At 43.4% G+C, this 16,403-nt stretch overlaps 1 protein-coding gene across 2 annotated transcripts in view; it reads left to right on the plus strand.

Moving 5' to 3' along the window:
* Window positions 1-883: 883 nt before the first annotated feature.
* Window positions 884-16,403, plus strand: part of Slc44a5 (solute carrier family 44 member 5) — a 305,530-nt gene continuing 290,010 nt past the window's right edge. For both annotated transcript variants that reach the window (XM_059266488.1, XM_059266489.1), the window contains exon 1: window positions 884-939. The gene's annotated coding sequence lies outside the window, so the exon portion shown is untranslated. The remainder of the gene's footprint in view (window positions 940-16,403) is intronic.

Below are 16,403 nucleotides of genomic sequence, written 5' to 3' on the forward strand. Positions count from 1 at the left end.
CCATCCGGCAGGTCCCGAGGTAGCATTTCAGTGGAGAGGATATGATTAGATTAGGCTGGCCTCCGGAGAGCATCTCTCAAACTAAGTTAGTCTCAGGAAACTGTCATGGGAGAATGGGTTCTGAAGGAGGGTCTGGAATGTGACTGCGCACTAGTGGAATTCAGAAGGCAGCTTATGTCTCCTAGGCAACGAAAGAAGCCCAAGAAAGGGGAGAAATGTTGGGAGAGAGGGCATGGAAAGCCGCTTAGACACCAGACAATTCGTGATTTTGCCAAGAGCCTCGGGAGCCTGGTGTGAGCATGCTGCAAAAGAAATCCTGTCATTTAAGCGCGGAGGGTGGGCCAGTCAGGGTAGCCGTGCTCTTGGCTGATCATGCAGCATTGCCACATAAAAGCACATAGACTTTTAAAAGAGCAAGTGACTCGTGACTAGGTTGTACCTACAGATCACAGACCTCACATGCGAATAGCATGGAGTATGAATGACTACCATTATCATGGGGTGGGATAACTGTGGAAATGCTACGAGGGGAGAGAGGGCCATCCTGGATGCTTCTCTCCATAGTAAGCCTTTCTGATTAGAAGATATTTAGGGATGATATAAATAATGATTATTTTAAAGCCCTCACACATCTATCTACTCCTACCTTCATACTCTCTGCTTCTTGGTTAATGATTGTTAATGAAAAATAAATTTTGAAGTTCCAGAGCTTAACGCTAAGGAGGTAAATATCTCCTCCCACTTTTTCTCTGACCTCAGAGTGGCTCTTTGGACACTTGTGAGGCTGATAGACTCTCAAGCATTATGTCACCAAGAGAGGAGGCTGGCCCTTGGTGACACTGTAACACAAAGCATTGTGACATCATTTTATTTTCATAGTGGTGAGTGTCACAGTGTGTTTGTTCACAGTTGAGTTACTGAGGAACGGCACTGTGGAAGGTGAGTCAGAAGGCTGTAGATGGACAACCTCGGTCTGCAAGGGGTTTGCTTAAGTTTATCACTTGAAAGTGTGTATTCTATACAAGTCAAGGAATACAGACACACACGTGTGTATAGGCCTACGTGTACACATGTAAAGTCATAGCCACACTTCACTATGTATGCATCCATGCATATACGGGTATCTGAATCCACCCGCAAGAGTTTTGATGCTATTTTGGTGTCCATATTTAAGTCATTTAAGCATCACAATAGCAAGTCATCAAGCACCTCAGTGTTTTAGGCTTACCGGGGTGGTGAATGCACCCGTGTGTTCTCCCTTATGGAGTCTGGGCTAAACAAGGACACAGCTGAAGGCGGAGTTGTATACACTGCTGCTTCAGGCTCCTGTGTCTTCTGCCATCACACACTGTGCGCATTTGTGAGAAGCAAGCTTCTGTATTGTGAAATCTCATGAGCACTCGCTGTAGAGGCCATCATGGGACGGAACTGAGGTCTCCTCTTAAGAGCCAGCACCAGTGTGCCAAGTACACGAGCGGCCCACTGTAGAAAGGGGTTCTGCACCTCTGCCAAGCTTTCTAACATCTGCGTCTCCACTAACTGCTGAATGAATTTCATAGTTAACCTTGACCTGGGACCACTCAAGCTATATTGTTGGATTCTAGAATCCTAGAAATGGTAAGAGATAATAGATGATTGCTTTTGTCTTAAGCCACTGAATTTTGTGTTAATTTGTTACATAATATTAGATAATGAATATGCATATAGCTACAGTTTATGAATTTCTCTCTTTTGGGAGCTAGGGAGCCCTCTTCCTTTGCTGGTGTATAAATATTGGGGGAGGTATTATGTATGTGAAAGAAAATTAAGAAGGTCCTGCAATGTAGTGGTATTAATGTGCTTATTTGTACCATGTCTTTAAGAGTCCCCGGCATCTCATCTGCTCCTTCTGGGCTCCAAAGAAAGAAAAAAAGGAAGTCTTTAATTCACAGTCTTCATTAGCGCTCTGTTGGCTTTGAATCTTAGCTCTCTTTTCTAATTAGTGAATTTTGCTTAAATCTGAATTAAATCTGAAATCCAAGTTTCTTTTAGCAGCTGGTTTCTCCTCCTCCTTTGCTGGGGAATCTTGTTCCCGATCTTCAGCTTCTTCTAGTTTAGAAGCTTGTTTAGAAGTGCAACCAAGCTAAAATCTAGAGTAATAGAGAGAACTCACAAGGCCTACAGCCCCACACCACAGCCCCTTATAAACCAGAGTAATAGAGAGAACTCACAAGGCCTACAGCCCCACACCACAGCCCCTTATAAACCAGAGTAATAGAGAGAACACACAAGGCCTACAGCCTCACATCACAGCCAACCTACAGATAATCACCTTACATCTCAAAACCTTCAATTCTTACCATAAAATAGACCAGGTTTGTGAAGTAATACTTATATTATAGTCTGACTTGGCCATTCCACAATATATCTATCTGTGAAAAAAATGCTATATATGTATATAGTTTATTTGTCAATTAAAAAATCCTAGAAGAACCCCCTAAAATCTGTTAATAAAACCTCTCCAATCATATTTAGCCACATCGTTCTACAAAAGAAGCCCTTTCTCTCCCATCCCAGCTAGTCCTTTGATGTTTGACTAGGAAACCCGGAGAGCTGGGTGTGGTGATATGTATCTATAATTCTACTATTTGGGAGGCTGATGTAGAAGAATTCTGGCAGTTGAGGCCAGCCTAGGATCTCTAGTGAGTTTAAAGCTAGCCTGGGCTACATAATGACTTTTGAAAAGTAAAGAAACCAAGACAGAGGATAAAGAAAAGAAAAGGAAAGAAAAATGGCCATCTCTTCTACCATGCTAAGATATTTGGGTCAGATATGTGTCTATTTTATTTCACTCACTCACAAAAACTAGCTGGTCTTTTCCTCTGTGCTAGGCACTGTTCTAATTATACTTCAGATGTCCCAGAGAACAACACAAAGAACTTTGTGAAGTTTGCAAGCCAGATAGGGAGGGCAGATCAGTAACAAGCAGATTGTGATTAACATTGAAAGGTGTGGATGAGAGCAAAGGAGAACAACCAGGATCACTGCTGAGGAAGATGCCAGAGGGCAAGCTGGGGTGTCAGCAGGGTGCGTAGTGTCCACACCATGGAAAGCCCTCGAGAGAAAAGCCAGGTGTGATGTTTGGCTTTCATTGTCAACTTGACACAACCTAGACTCATCTGGGGAGAGAGTCTCAATGAGGGTTGGCCTGTGGGGGATTGTCTTAATTAAGTTAACTAATGTATGGAGATTTGGCCCACTGTGGGCAGTGCCAGTCCCTAGGCAGGGGTTCTGAATGGTATGAGTGACAAAATCAAGCTGAGCACAGTAAGCAAGTCAGCAGGCACACATGCATTGTTCTTCCTCTGTTCCTGACTGTGGGTGTGCCAGGACAAGCTGCTTCAGCTCTCACACATACTTGTTCATTTCAAAAACTTGAAGGAGCCCTGGATGTAAATTTTGTTGTACACTGAATTGTGTTTTAGTGTTCAAGTCTAAAGCCAAAATACTATTTTTAAAACTGATGTTCCATTAATATCTTATGAAACATTTTTCATGTTGCTTTTCAAAAATGTTCAAATTATCTTAAATTTATGTAGCTTGAGTTTTCCTGCTTGACCCACAGTCAGGGCAAATCTCTCTCACCTGCCAGTCCCACAGCCACTCAGACCCGACCAAGTAAACACAGAGACTTATATTGGTTACAAACTGTATGGCCATGGCAGGCTTCTTGCTAATTGTTCTTACAGTTTAAATTAATTCATTTCCATAAATCTATCCCTTGCCACATGGCTCGTGGCTTACCAGGATCTTCACATGCAGCTTGTCATGGTGGCGGCTGGCAGTGTCTCTCTGACTCAGCCTTCCACTTCCCAGCTTTATTCTCTTCCTTGCCCCGCCTATACTTCCTGCCTAGCCAACGGCCAATCAGTGTTTTATTGATTAATTAGCAACACATTTGCCATACATCCCACAGCACTTCCCCCCCCCTTTTTTTTTTTTCAAAAAGGAAGGTTTTAACCTTAACAAAGTAAAATTACATATAATTTGGGAATTTGGGCGTAGCTTCTCTTACTACTTCCTGCTGGAAGGGGGCGCTGTATCTTATGGGGAAACAAAGAAAATTTTAGAATTATGGAATAGTCCATGAGGCTGTATCGTCTGAGCCAGATGCCTTCAAACCATTCTGGATGTTGGATCATCTGGGCCATGGTGTCATCGGAGACCTTCAGGGGGTCTTGGCTGGTCAAACCTGATGTATCTTAATCTGGAACAATTCCATAGCCTTTGGCTTTCTGTGGGAACAAAAGCAGAGACTCCTTTCCAAAGTAACATATCCTTATATCCAAATTTTGAAGTCAAGGTACCTTTAAAATATACATTTTGATTTAACTCAACATCTTTTATGATCAAATGTTTTTCTGCAGTTAAAAGTCCCAAAGACAACATAATCCAGATTCTCTGTGTAATATCCATTTTTACATGGCTTATTTTTATACTACCTTTACTGTCTCTTTAATGACTTTATATTTTAAAACTATGTATTTGTTTCTATAACTCTATATATCACCTTTTTTGTCTCTTTCAAGCCTACGTATCTTTTACACACATTGTAAACTATTACATCTGAATCTGTCTTATTGTGAATCTCTTGCCTTAAACTGCAACAGCTGTGGCTGCTGGCTCCGCCCACCTCAGCTTCCCAACATGGCTACGTTTACCACTAGCTCTGGGAGCTATCGTGGGTCTATGCTTTTATCCAAGCAGCGTGTAGTCCAGAAACCTCTTTTTTTGTTTTGTACCTGCAAAGGCTAAATCCACCATGCAGCTTAATGTGCCACTTGCAGAGGCCTCATTCCCGCCATACTGCAGGTCGAGCATGCACGCTAGAAACCCACCAGTAGCTCAAACCCGCAGCTGCCGCTCATTTGAGAGAGACAATTAGGAACTGTTTTTAGCTCCGTTTTAGAATCTTTTTTTCTCAGGTTTTAGGTGGAAACTCTTGCCACCACGTTGGACGCCATTTGTAGCTTGAGTTTTCCTGCTTGACCCACAGTCAGGGCAAATCTCTCTCACCTGCCAGTCCCACAGCCACTCAGACCCGACCAAGTAAACACAGAGACTTATATTGGTTACAAACTGTATGGCCGTGGCAGGCTTCTTGCTAATTGTTCTTACAGTTTAAATTAATTCATTTCTATAAATCTATCCCTTGCCACATGGCTCGTGGCTTACCAGGATCTTCACATGCAGCTTGTCATGGTGGCGGCTGGCAGTGTCTCTCTGACTCAGCCTTCCACTTCCCAGCTTTATTCTCTTCCTTGCCCCGCCTATACTTCCTGCCTAGCCAACGGCCAATCAGTGTTTTATTGATTAATTAGCAACACATTTGCCATACATCCCACAGCAAATTTAGCTGATGACTTTACATATTTTGTACATATAAGTTAAAAAGTATAAAAAATATAGAATTTAAAAAGAAGCTGCTTGCTGGGCACATATACTTCAATAATTCCAGTGTTGACAGCATCCTTCACTGAATCGAGCCCATTTTTCTTTACCCTTGCTGTTCCCATTCTCTTAATTCTTGTTTGCACAAGTATGCCATCACAGCCTTTCCCAAAGGCCATGGCACTGACTTTCCAGACATCACCTTCCGTGGAAGAGCTTTGGTGGCAAAGGAGGACCATTATGTTGTTAAAAATGCCGATAATAAATAGATGTGTCCAGGACCATTGTGGCTGCCTGAGTATGATGGACTTGAAACCATCAAAAATTGCTTTTGGAACTCAGCCCTGTCTTTAACCACCAAGAAAGTTTATATATTACTTTTTCAAACTTTCTGGAAATTTTACTGAATAACTGTCATGCTTTGCAGACACGGACTTGTTTTAGTAGTCTATAGAAACACCAGGAAGGCCAATCTGTTCTACTTCTAATCTGTTGTTCTCTTTTTTTATAACCCGGGTAAATTATCACTATGATTTTGAGTTACTCTACCTTAGGCACGATAAAGAGACTAACTGGTAGATTATGTCAGCTTATGTGGGCTAAGACAGTTACCAAACTTGGCAGGAAGGATAAACCATGATCAAGTTTTAGGCACCATCACGGTATAAGTGAACTCATAGAAGAGTCATTTATTAAAGCAAAGTTTTGGGAAAGTATAATAGGTAATTGCTTAGATTCTGAAGTACTGGAGTATCTTTCAGACCTTTGGACTTTTGCTGAGTCCAGACTTAGCCTCAGCTGGTGAGGATCGGTGAGATTCTGCCTTCCAACTTGTGCTCCTACGAGTTGAAGCTGCATATAAGGAGTGGAGGATCTTGGTAACTGGTACTGTTGATAGGGGGTCTCCTTCAGGAATCATCGGGAAGACCCCTGGGAATGGGAAGGTGGTGAGATGTGTTCCTGGGTTATTGTTAGTGTAGCCCTCAGAAAAGATGCAATGCTTTCATTGCTGAAATGGGCTAACACCTCACTAGAGTCAGCCTTTGAGCTAGCTCCTCCCCTGACATGAGTCAGCTGCTAGAGACTGAGGGTGTGTCAAGTTTGAGGATATTAGTTGCTATTTTACCAAAGTCTGCATTTTTGAGGACCTGGCAGAGAAGTTTCCCTGGAATGTCTAGCCAGCAATGGGCATCGTGACTCCATGCTGTCCCCCACTGTGGGTGGACAGACAGGAAACTCAGAACTTTATGAGTTCACCTCTTAGTACTGTCACCAATAACAAGCACTTACGGATTCATTTTGATTTCATAACCTGATTCTTTCTTTTCATTGTCTCCCTTCAGATAAGTTGTTTAGCTAAATTATATGTATGCTGTGAAAGACTGTTATACTAAATTAAAACACCACAGAGTAAAAGATCAATCAATATATATCTTAGATGTGCCTTCAAGAATTCCTGTCTCTAATAACCGTGAAGTAGATGCTTTTCTCGTCTTTGATCAGTTCATAGCTCATTTAAGCATCATTGGAGATGTCTGTAGTTCTTAAAATAAAACTTATTCCATCAGATTCAAGACCCTGAATGTGCTCAAATTGTAGAAATAAGCTTTTACTACCTGTTCATGAAATAGCTTTCAGCTGGATTGTCAACAGCTGGTTGGACTCTTTCAGATTCTAAAAGTGTTTGTACTGCTTCATCATCATGGAGATGGGCAAGCTCTAGCATCTCACACTTTCCTATTCGCCGTGTCTCCCACTCTTCCTTGGCCCCAGCTGGGTTCTACAGTAGAATGACTGTTGTAGGACACTTGCCCAGTGAATGGATTTGAATCAGATGCTTGGATGCATCCCATGGTACCAAGGAGAATAGACTGGGCAGTTGGAGATCTGTCTGTCTCGTTCCTCAGAACCCAGGGAGGGACAGCCACCTTGCAGGACTGTGCTTGAGGTCTTGAGTCTCGTCATGAGGACCATCCTGGTTTAAGTCCCTGTCTTTCTCCACAGGAGCAGATGGCGTGATGGCAGCCCCACTCTGCCTCTCCTCTCCTGTCTTGCTGACCATCTCCATGGTCCCTTTGAAAGCCGTAGTCTTTGTGTTGGATTTGCGCTTCTCTCCCCTCCATTCCCAGCCTTTTACTTCCTCTCTCTTTGGTGCTTCACTGTCTTCTCATGTCAAGTGGGAAGCATAGGATCATATTCATCAGCTACGGGAACCAGAACTGATGCTGAAAACATGCTGCAAACAGGGTTCATCAGCCCTCTTCTATGTGGGGTGCTGTGTCCACAATTTGCAGGTTATCTGAGGAGCCACTGTACTTCAGGCCCATGACTGGAGCAGAGACCGTGTTTGTCCTCGGGCTATTTTGCTTGAGTGACAGTTGCTGTCTGCATTTGAGTCCAAGATGTCAAATGTTTGGACTTTTTAGGATCAGACTTCTGTTTGTCACTGGTCTTCACACCCAAGTCATTGCATAGGGATGTCTTTTTTAAAGCTGCCTTCCCATCTGACTCTGCCCATGGACTGTGAGATAAGAGTGTGGAGCTGGTCTACATTGGGGGGAAAACTAGACACCTAACAGCTCTCTGTGGCTATATGCATTTCATAAATGACTTCAAGTCTTGTTTGCAACAAGATGACTTACAAACAAATAAATGTTGGATGAGACTAAATTCCCAGATATTAAATTAGTGCAAAAATTATAAACTTTAATTTACAGAGTTATTATCTAGACTTGGACATACTACTGTCGTAATTCAATTCCTGTTTCTTTATTGTTTTGGAGGTTGCCATCTGATCATTGGTAATAAATAATTTCCCATGGAGATGATTTTATAAACTGCATCTCATTCATCTGCTTGTTGAGGTTGAGAGTCCTTTAGTCCATCTTCTCCTGCCCTATCCTCTTTCCTGGCCTTTGCTTATCTGCTTAAGTCACTCATGTGACTGGCCTCAAGTCTTTACCTTTTTCTCTTGCTACTCCGCAGATTTTATTCGGCATTCATCACTTGTAGAGTAATTAGAATTCCCTTCCACCACCTGATCTCCTCACTGTAGACTTAGATCTCTCGTCCTTTTCACCCTGCTGTAGACACGGCACTCCCAAAAGTCGAAGCTGCTCATTTTATAGCCCCCAAATCCCAGAACAACTTGCTGTAGGCTGCACAGGAAAGAAAGCCAGCATTCCACAGCAAACCCTGCAAAGTTTGGATCCGACCCATCCTTTGCTTTCTCCCATCCCCTGCATTCACTTTAATTTTGACAATCAATTCCTTTATGCTTCTAATTCCCATGATGTTTGTTTTTATAATGCTGAAAATTCCCACTTATCCTTCAAGACTCAGTAAAAACATCACTTCCCCTGTACAACTTTCCCTCGTTCCAGTCTGTGCCCCCTGCCTTTAAGCTAAGCAGTTTCTCTCTGCTTCCATAATTCCTTATACACACCTCAAAGCTCTTAGCTTCTCAGCCACACTTCTGGAAGGGAACCAAAGCCTGACTAGGAATCAGTCAGTGTTTTAGTGTTCCATCATGGCAGAGCAGGATGGAGGCATGCTTCAAGTAACAGGCATGCTGGCTGGAGCCACAGCTGAGAGTTCACTGCACACTGGGAATGGACAAGTGTTTTTGTAACCTCAAAGCCTACTCCTAGTGAAAACACATCCTGCAACACACCATACCACCTGATGTTGCTAGGTCTGAATGGCTCCCTCGGGGGAGGGTGTGAGAAGGTGGAGTCAGTGACACGGACACCCAGAGTCAGGTGAAAGGCGAACAGCAGACCCCTTTATTCAGTAACGGGGAAGGCCTTATATACCCTCCTCCCAGCACCCAGGCTGTGTCCTGATCCAGTGACATTGTGTGGTCATCCCTCATTGGCTGGGCACAATCAGGACCTCTGACAGCGCCTGTTGCTAGGCTCTCAGGCCTACTCTGCAAGATCAGGAACTCTGGACGCCGTTCCTTTGAGTGGTTGTCCCTCATTGGCTGGGACCTCTAACAGCGCCTGTTGCTAGGCCCTTAGGCAGACTCCAGGTTGGCTCATCTCTTGGCCTCATAAGCCTTATCAGGCCTTATCTTCCTATATCCTGGATTTTTCAATCAGTTCTACAAACTGGGGACCAAGTGTCCAAACATATGAGCCCTATGGGAACCATTCTCTTTCAAGCTACCACATATGCTATAAATTCTCAGAGAGTTAGTCTACAGGTTAGATATATGACCATAACTTGAATTCTAAGAAAAAAAAATGGACAAAATAAAGCAATGCTGAATCATCTCCATTTACGAGTGGCGTCTAATTGGCTTTTGTGTATCACTCATTGTTCTTCCAACCTGGTGTTCACTGATGGTGTATCATCTATTCCTGTCCTGGTGTTCACTGACAGTGTATCATCTACTCCTGTCCTGGTGTTCTGATGGTGTATCATCTATTTCTGTCCTAGTGTTCACTGACAGTGTATCATCTACTCCTGTCCTGGTGTTCTGATGGTGTATCATCTATTTCTGTCCTGGTGTTCACTGATGGTGTATCATCTATTTCTGTCCTGGTGTTCACTGACAGTGTATCATCTATTCCTGTCCTGGTGTTCTGATGGTGTATCATCTACTCCTGTCCTGGTGTTCACTGACAGTGTATCATCTACTCCTGTCCTGGTGTTCTGATGGTGTATCATCTATTTCTGTCCTGGTGTTCACTGATGGTGTATCATCTATTTCTGTCCTGGTATTCACTGACAGTGTATCATCTATTCCTGTCCTGGTGTTCTGATGGTGTATCATCTACTCCTGTCCTGATGTTCACTGACAGTGTATCATCTACTCCTGTCCTGGTGTTCACTGACAGTGTATCATCTACTCCTGTCCTGGTGTTCACTGACAGTGTATCATCTACTCCTGTCCTGGTGTTCACTGACAGTGTACCATCTGTCCCTGTCCTGGTGTTCACTGATGGTGTATCTACATTTAAGTAGAAATCAAACTATCAGCTTTTTGAATTTAAGGACCATCATACTTTCTTATGTAGAAAAGTGTTTAATGAATATATAAATGAATGTTAAGATGCAGTTCTTTCAAAATTATGCAAGGGAATGGGAGAGAACACCAGTGAGCTGATACTCATAGATAAAACTCAAATGTGTTCTCACTCTTCCATATAGAATATTCTAGGCCATTTCCAAATAGTCTATGACATGAATCTAGTTCTAGATAATTGAAGTTTATTTGTTTCTTCAAGATTTCAAATAAGAAACTGTTCAACTCACCAAAAGTGCCTTTAAAGATCCATTTTTAATTTATGTTCATGTGTAGCCTGCCACAAAATGCCTTAAAAATGTTCTATAAATTTGGCTCTATGATCTTCAGGGAATAACTAACTTCTGGATCAGGAGTTTTGAAACATGGGAAACTGGAATGCTTAGAGCAGGGAGTTTTCTGATTTGTTTGGAAATGTAAAGCCTGGGCTGGGGCTTGTGAAGAGGGTATGAGAACATGTCTTTGCTGAAGACTTTCTAAATGGTGAGTGCTGTCAGTGTGCACTTTGTTTTCTAATTTCCTCTCTGTACCAGGGATCATTCACATCTCATCACTGTACGACTACTTCAGAACTTCTCCCCTCCCCTTCTCTCCCTCCCCTTGCAAGTTGTCCTCTGACCTCCCCGTGTGCATTATGACAAACACATGTATACATGCATACAAAATAATAAAAATACTTTAAAAACCTGTAAATGTTAACCCACTAATATTTGAGAGACGGGAAATTTGAAGGATTTCTTTTTCCAACTTCATAGAATTCTTGTTGTGTACTGTTGATTCACATCACTCGAAGATTTTATTATAATTTGAATGTCATATTGTACTTGACATATTGATACTTTTAGAAAAGGTTGACCCACGAATTACATACTATTAAGCCTGAGATTAGGCTTTACTTTTAGTCTTGACTATTACAGGAGTATAGACAGGAGTTTAAACTATGACTAGAGTTTACCTTATAGGAGTCAGATGATAAAATAGCAATAGGGGAATTCTTTTGACATTTCATTTGGAGACACTAACAGCAGTTGGATCTGGCTCAGAAGGGTCTTATGTTATATTTAAGCATATTTTTATTTTCCTCCCTCAGAACTTCATTTTGGAAGTTTGCAAGAGACGATGGATGTATAGCTTTTTAACTTTGTGAAATGCAGATGGTTTGGACTCCCAGCGAGGCACCTCTGGCATTTTCTGCTGTGAATCTCTGTTACAGGAGGTTCTCCTAAGCCTGCCAGGTGTTTAGCGGCCTCACCAGCCTCAACCCGTTACATGCTAGACCCTCCTCAGTTGTGATAAGAAGTAATAAATGGCTCCTGACATAGCCAGTGTCTTCCAGAAAGCGTGTTCCCACCCATACCTGCCTTCAGAACCCCTGATTTAATGACAGAGAAGAGAGATGACTATCTGTGAAAGACCCCGGCCCTTCCCACAGAGTCCTATAAGACTTCAGTTCGCTTGTCCTCCTAAGGAGGCTGAGGCAAATAATTGATGAGAGTTCAAGGTCAGCCTGGGCTCTACAGTGAGGACCAGGCTAACCAGAGCTACATAGGAAGATCCCGCCTCAAACAAACAAACAAAATGGTTTATGATGGGGGCTAGCAATACGGCTGTTCTGAGTGAAGTACTTACTCTGCTCCATAAGCATACGGACCTAAGTTCAATCCCCAGAATTTACACACAAACACCAACACAGCCAGCACATGCCTGTAATCCCAGCACTGGGGAGGAGGGAACAGGAGGATCATTGGGGCTTGCTGGTCAACCAGCCTAGCAGACTCAGTGAGCACTGAGTTCAGTAAAGACCATGTCTCAAAGAAAGTAAGGTGGAAAACACTTAGTGTTGACCTCTCGTCTCCACATGCATGCACACTGCAGATGCACACACATTCATAGGTGAATGCACACACATACACATACACACACACACACACACACACACACACACACACACACACACACACAGACAACCGGTCATAAAAGTTGATTGTAGTTGGTTGCCACCTTTGCAACAGTAGGACTGCAGAGATGGGACCTTCCCCTTCACTCTGGAGGAGGGGATCAATTGCAGTGAGCTATTTCCTGTCACCAGACAAAACAAAATTAACCTCCTGACGTCTAAAATAGAACATGTTGATATTCTCTGTGTTCTCTGGCAAGTTTATGTTTTCAAATTTGTAGTTAATAATTTAATACTACACTAGTAAGAGATTTTCAGGGAAATAAAAAGCAACAGGAAACAGATAATTAGGCAGATTCATTTTCATTATCAGGGATGGGCTGACGTGACTGTGGGGACTGAGAAATCACATGATTTGCCCTCCGTAAGTTGGAGGCCCAGGAGAACTGGCGCTGTGTGCCTGATGCTGAAAACTAAGAGCTAAGCCAGAATACAGAGGCTTGTGATGCAGGGAATGCGGTCATCCCAGCTGCTCATGAGGCCGAGGCAGGAGTCGCTCATGTCCACTGGAGCCCAAAAGTTCCAAGCCAGGCTGGCCGACATAGTGACACTCCTGTATCTTAAAAACCTAAACCCACAGGCAGAAGGCTCGTTGACCTCACCTGAAATCAGCCTCAGAGGCCCCAGAGTGATGTTTAATTTTGGCAATAATGTTAAGTAGCTGTGCACCCGGTGGCCCAGTCAAGGTGACAGGTGAAACCAATCAATGCAGATATTTATGTTTCACTGTTTCTCAACATCTCATCATTGGACCCACCTCACCACCATCACCTGGGAACTTGTTAGAAATGCAGTTTCTTGGGTCTGGGCAGGTGGCTCATTGAGTAAGAGCATCGGCTCACAGGGATGAGGACCTGAGTTCAGATCCTCAGCACTCACATAAAAAGTAGGACGCGACCACTTGTGGGGACAAGAGGATCACCAGGGCTTGCTGACCAGCCAGCCTAGCCAGGTTCAGTGAGAGACCTTGTCTCAAGGGGATAACGTGAGTAGTGATAAAAAGGGCACTCAGTGTCCTCCTCTGACCTCTGCTTGCATGTGCACATGGGTGTATATACTTCTATATATACAGGTACACATGCATGCATGCATGCATGTACACACACAAACATGCACACAAACATAGACACATACACATGCACACACACTGAGCACATGATTGAGAACCACTACTTTGATTTTTATTTTATTTTATTTATTTTGAGATGGGGCTGTGTGTGTAGTCCAGCCTGGCCTTGAGCTGTTATGTACCTGACAGGCCTCAAACTCCTGACCTCACGCCTCTTCCTCTCAAGTGCCAGGATTACAGGCATGTGCCATCATGCCTGGCTTCTACTTAATTCTTTTTCCTTTTTAAGATTTGTTTTTATTTTCTGTCTAAAAGTGTTTTGCCTGCATGTATGTACGTGTGGCTCATGCATGCCTGATGCCCAGAGGGGTCAGAAGAGGGTGTTGGGTCACCTGCACCTACAGTTAGATGGTTGTGAGCCACCTCATGGATAACAGGAACCAAGCTCTGGTTCTCTTCAGAGCAGCAAGTGCCGCTAACCACTGAGCAACCCACAGCCTCAGTGGACAAATGGGTTCAAATAATGTTTATATACTCATGCATTAAAAAAGATTCGATTGTCACAGCAGCCTCTTATTGGAGCTCAGTGGATCCTAGCTGAGGGTTCTGATTATCTGTGTAATCCTGCTAGGTTTCTAGGCCTTGCTTAGAACCACTAAACCAGAAACTGCAGGCTTCCTGATGAGGACTGTGATGGGGGATGTCACTGAAGTAGATAGTCTTGTGTATACGTTTTCATACAGCAGTATTGAGGCTTACAGTGCATGCATACTTGGCCTGGTGTAGTGATGTACGGTGAGGCTGAACAGTATTGATTTATTCAGCAGAATCTTATTGACAGTGAATGGTTACTGAGTCTGTCTCATATTCCAGGCTGTGCTCCTAACCATGCAGATAGATTGTATTTATAAATAGATTTGCCTGAATAAAATGCTTGGTTAAGGTGAAATACGGCTAATATTTGCAGCGATTTACATTTCCTTTGCAAAGCATCACCTCTGCCAATGTTATCTTCTTAAAAACCATAGAATTCGATAGGTGTGGTAGCTCACCTGTAATCACAACACTCAGGAGGCTGAGGTGGGAGGATTCACACACACACACACCAATAACACTAGCAGAAAGATTAGGAGTGCAAATGGCATGGAGGTAAATAATTGGCCTGAAATCACAGAGAGTCCTGGCTGAGTGTAAAACTAGACTCCATATTTCATCCCCCCCCCCCCACTCCTGCTCAGTTATACGTTTGGGCGTGAAATTAGAATGAAGAGCTTAAGTTGTGTAACAGTTAATGTTGGTCAACTCTTGGGAAGAGAGAACCTCGATTAAAGAATCACCTCCATCAGGTTGGCCTGTGGCCTTGTCTGCAGGGGATTTTCTTGATTGATGTAGGAGGGCCCAGCCCCCAGGCACAGATGAAGCAAGCCAGTAAGCAGCATTCCTCGGTGGTCTCCACTTCAGTTACTGGCTCCAGGTTCTTGTCCTAGTTTTTCTTGACAGACTATGACCTGTGTGGTGGATTGAATGTCATTGGTCCCCATAAGCTCACAGGGAGTGGCATTATTAGGTGGCCTAATCCGAGTAGGTGAGGTCTTGTTGGAGGAAATGTGTCACTGTGGGGGTGGGCTTTGAGCTCCTATGCTCCACTATGCCCAGTGCGACACACAGTCTCCTTCTGCTGCCTGCAGATGTAGAACTCTAAGCTCCTTCTCCAGCGCCATGTCTGCCTACATACCGCCATGCTTCCTACCATGATGACAATGGACTAACCCTCTGAAACTTTAAGACAGCTCCAGTTAAATGTTTCCCTTTATAAGAGTTGTCATGGTCATGGTGTCTCTTCACAGCAATAGAAACCATAACTAAGACAACCTGTAATCCAAATAAACCCTTTCTTTTCTTCCCCTAAGTTGGATTTGGTCATAGTGTTTATTACAGTGGCAGGAAAGCAAACTAGAATATAACATTTGCAAGATTAATTATCTTCCTGATTATAGAAGTGTTTTAGAAACTGTACCAAATACAAATTAACAAAAATCTCCTAAATGACTCAGTGTTGATGGTTGCATTTTGTGTTGTTCCTCAAACTGTCCATGCAATGGTAATCTCTCTTCCAGACGCAAGGACTCTGGTTTTTCTAATTAGCTCACAGAAACACTGGTAGTGTCCCAAGTCTTTGTTAATTCTGAATCCATTTCTCACTTTCCCGAGGAGGCATTTGGTATTCCAGTGTGACAGTCATCCCTGGACTAGGTTGGCAGGGTGCTGACCAGAACACCAATTTATTCATACCAGGAACAATGCCTCTAGGAAGAGGCTGCCTGCCTGCTCTGTCTTGACTCTAACACCCTTCCCAGGGCCACGTCACCGAGGCCAAGAAGGACAGTTCTAAAGGGACAGAGCCATGGGTGAAGCCCTTGCTTTGCATTTCTCCTCTCTGGTACGTGGGTGGCAATTCAGACAAGTTCTCCTTTGAGGAGTCCTGTTTAAAGGCTCCTGAGATCTGTGGCGATGTGTGGAAGGAAAGACACACGTGTCTTAGAATTGGACCTCACAATTTAGGGCACAGATGACAGTTCCCCTCACCCTACAGAGAAAGGTGCTGACCTAGCCCCAAGAGAATTCCTTGCTGCAAGTTGGCCAGGCCACCATTCTTGTCATCAGCCTCTGGAGAGAGCCACTAAATATTGAAGGGGAGTTATGGGAGAGAACTCTGCGTTCTCATATTCCTCCTTTATAGGGAGGAGAGTGCAAGTCTTCTCTCTCTACCAAGCAAGTGCTGTGGTGCTCTAAGAGTACAGGACACCAGGGAGATGGCTGTTGGTATGAAAGTCCAAGTTCAGACTTGGACTCAGAATTCACATAAAAAAGGCTTGTGTGTCAGTGGTGCTTGTTATCTCAGAGCTTGGGAGCTG

This window comes from Peromyscus eremicus, chromosome 6, assembly GCF_949786415.1.
Source record: "Peromyscus eremicus chromosome 6, PerEre_H2_v1, whole genome shotgun sequence".
Lineage (NCBI taxonomy): Eukaryota > Metazoa > Chordata > Mammalia > Rodentia > Cricetidae > Peromyscus > Peromyscus eremicus.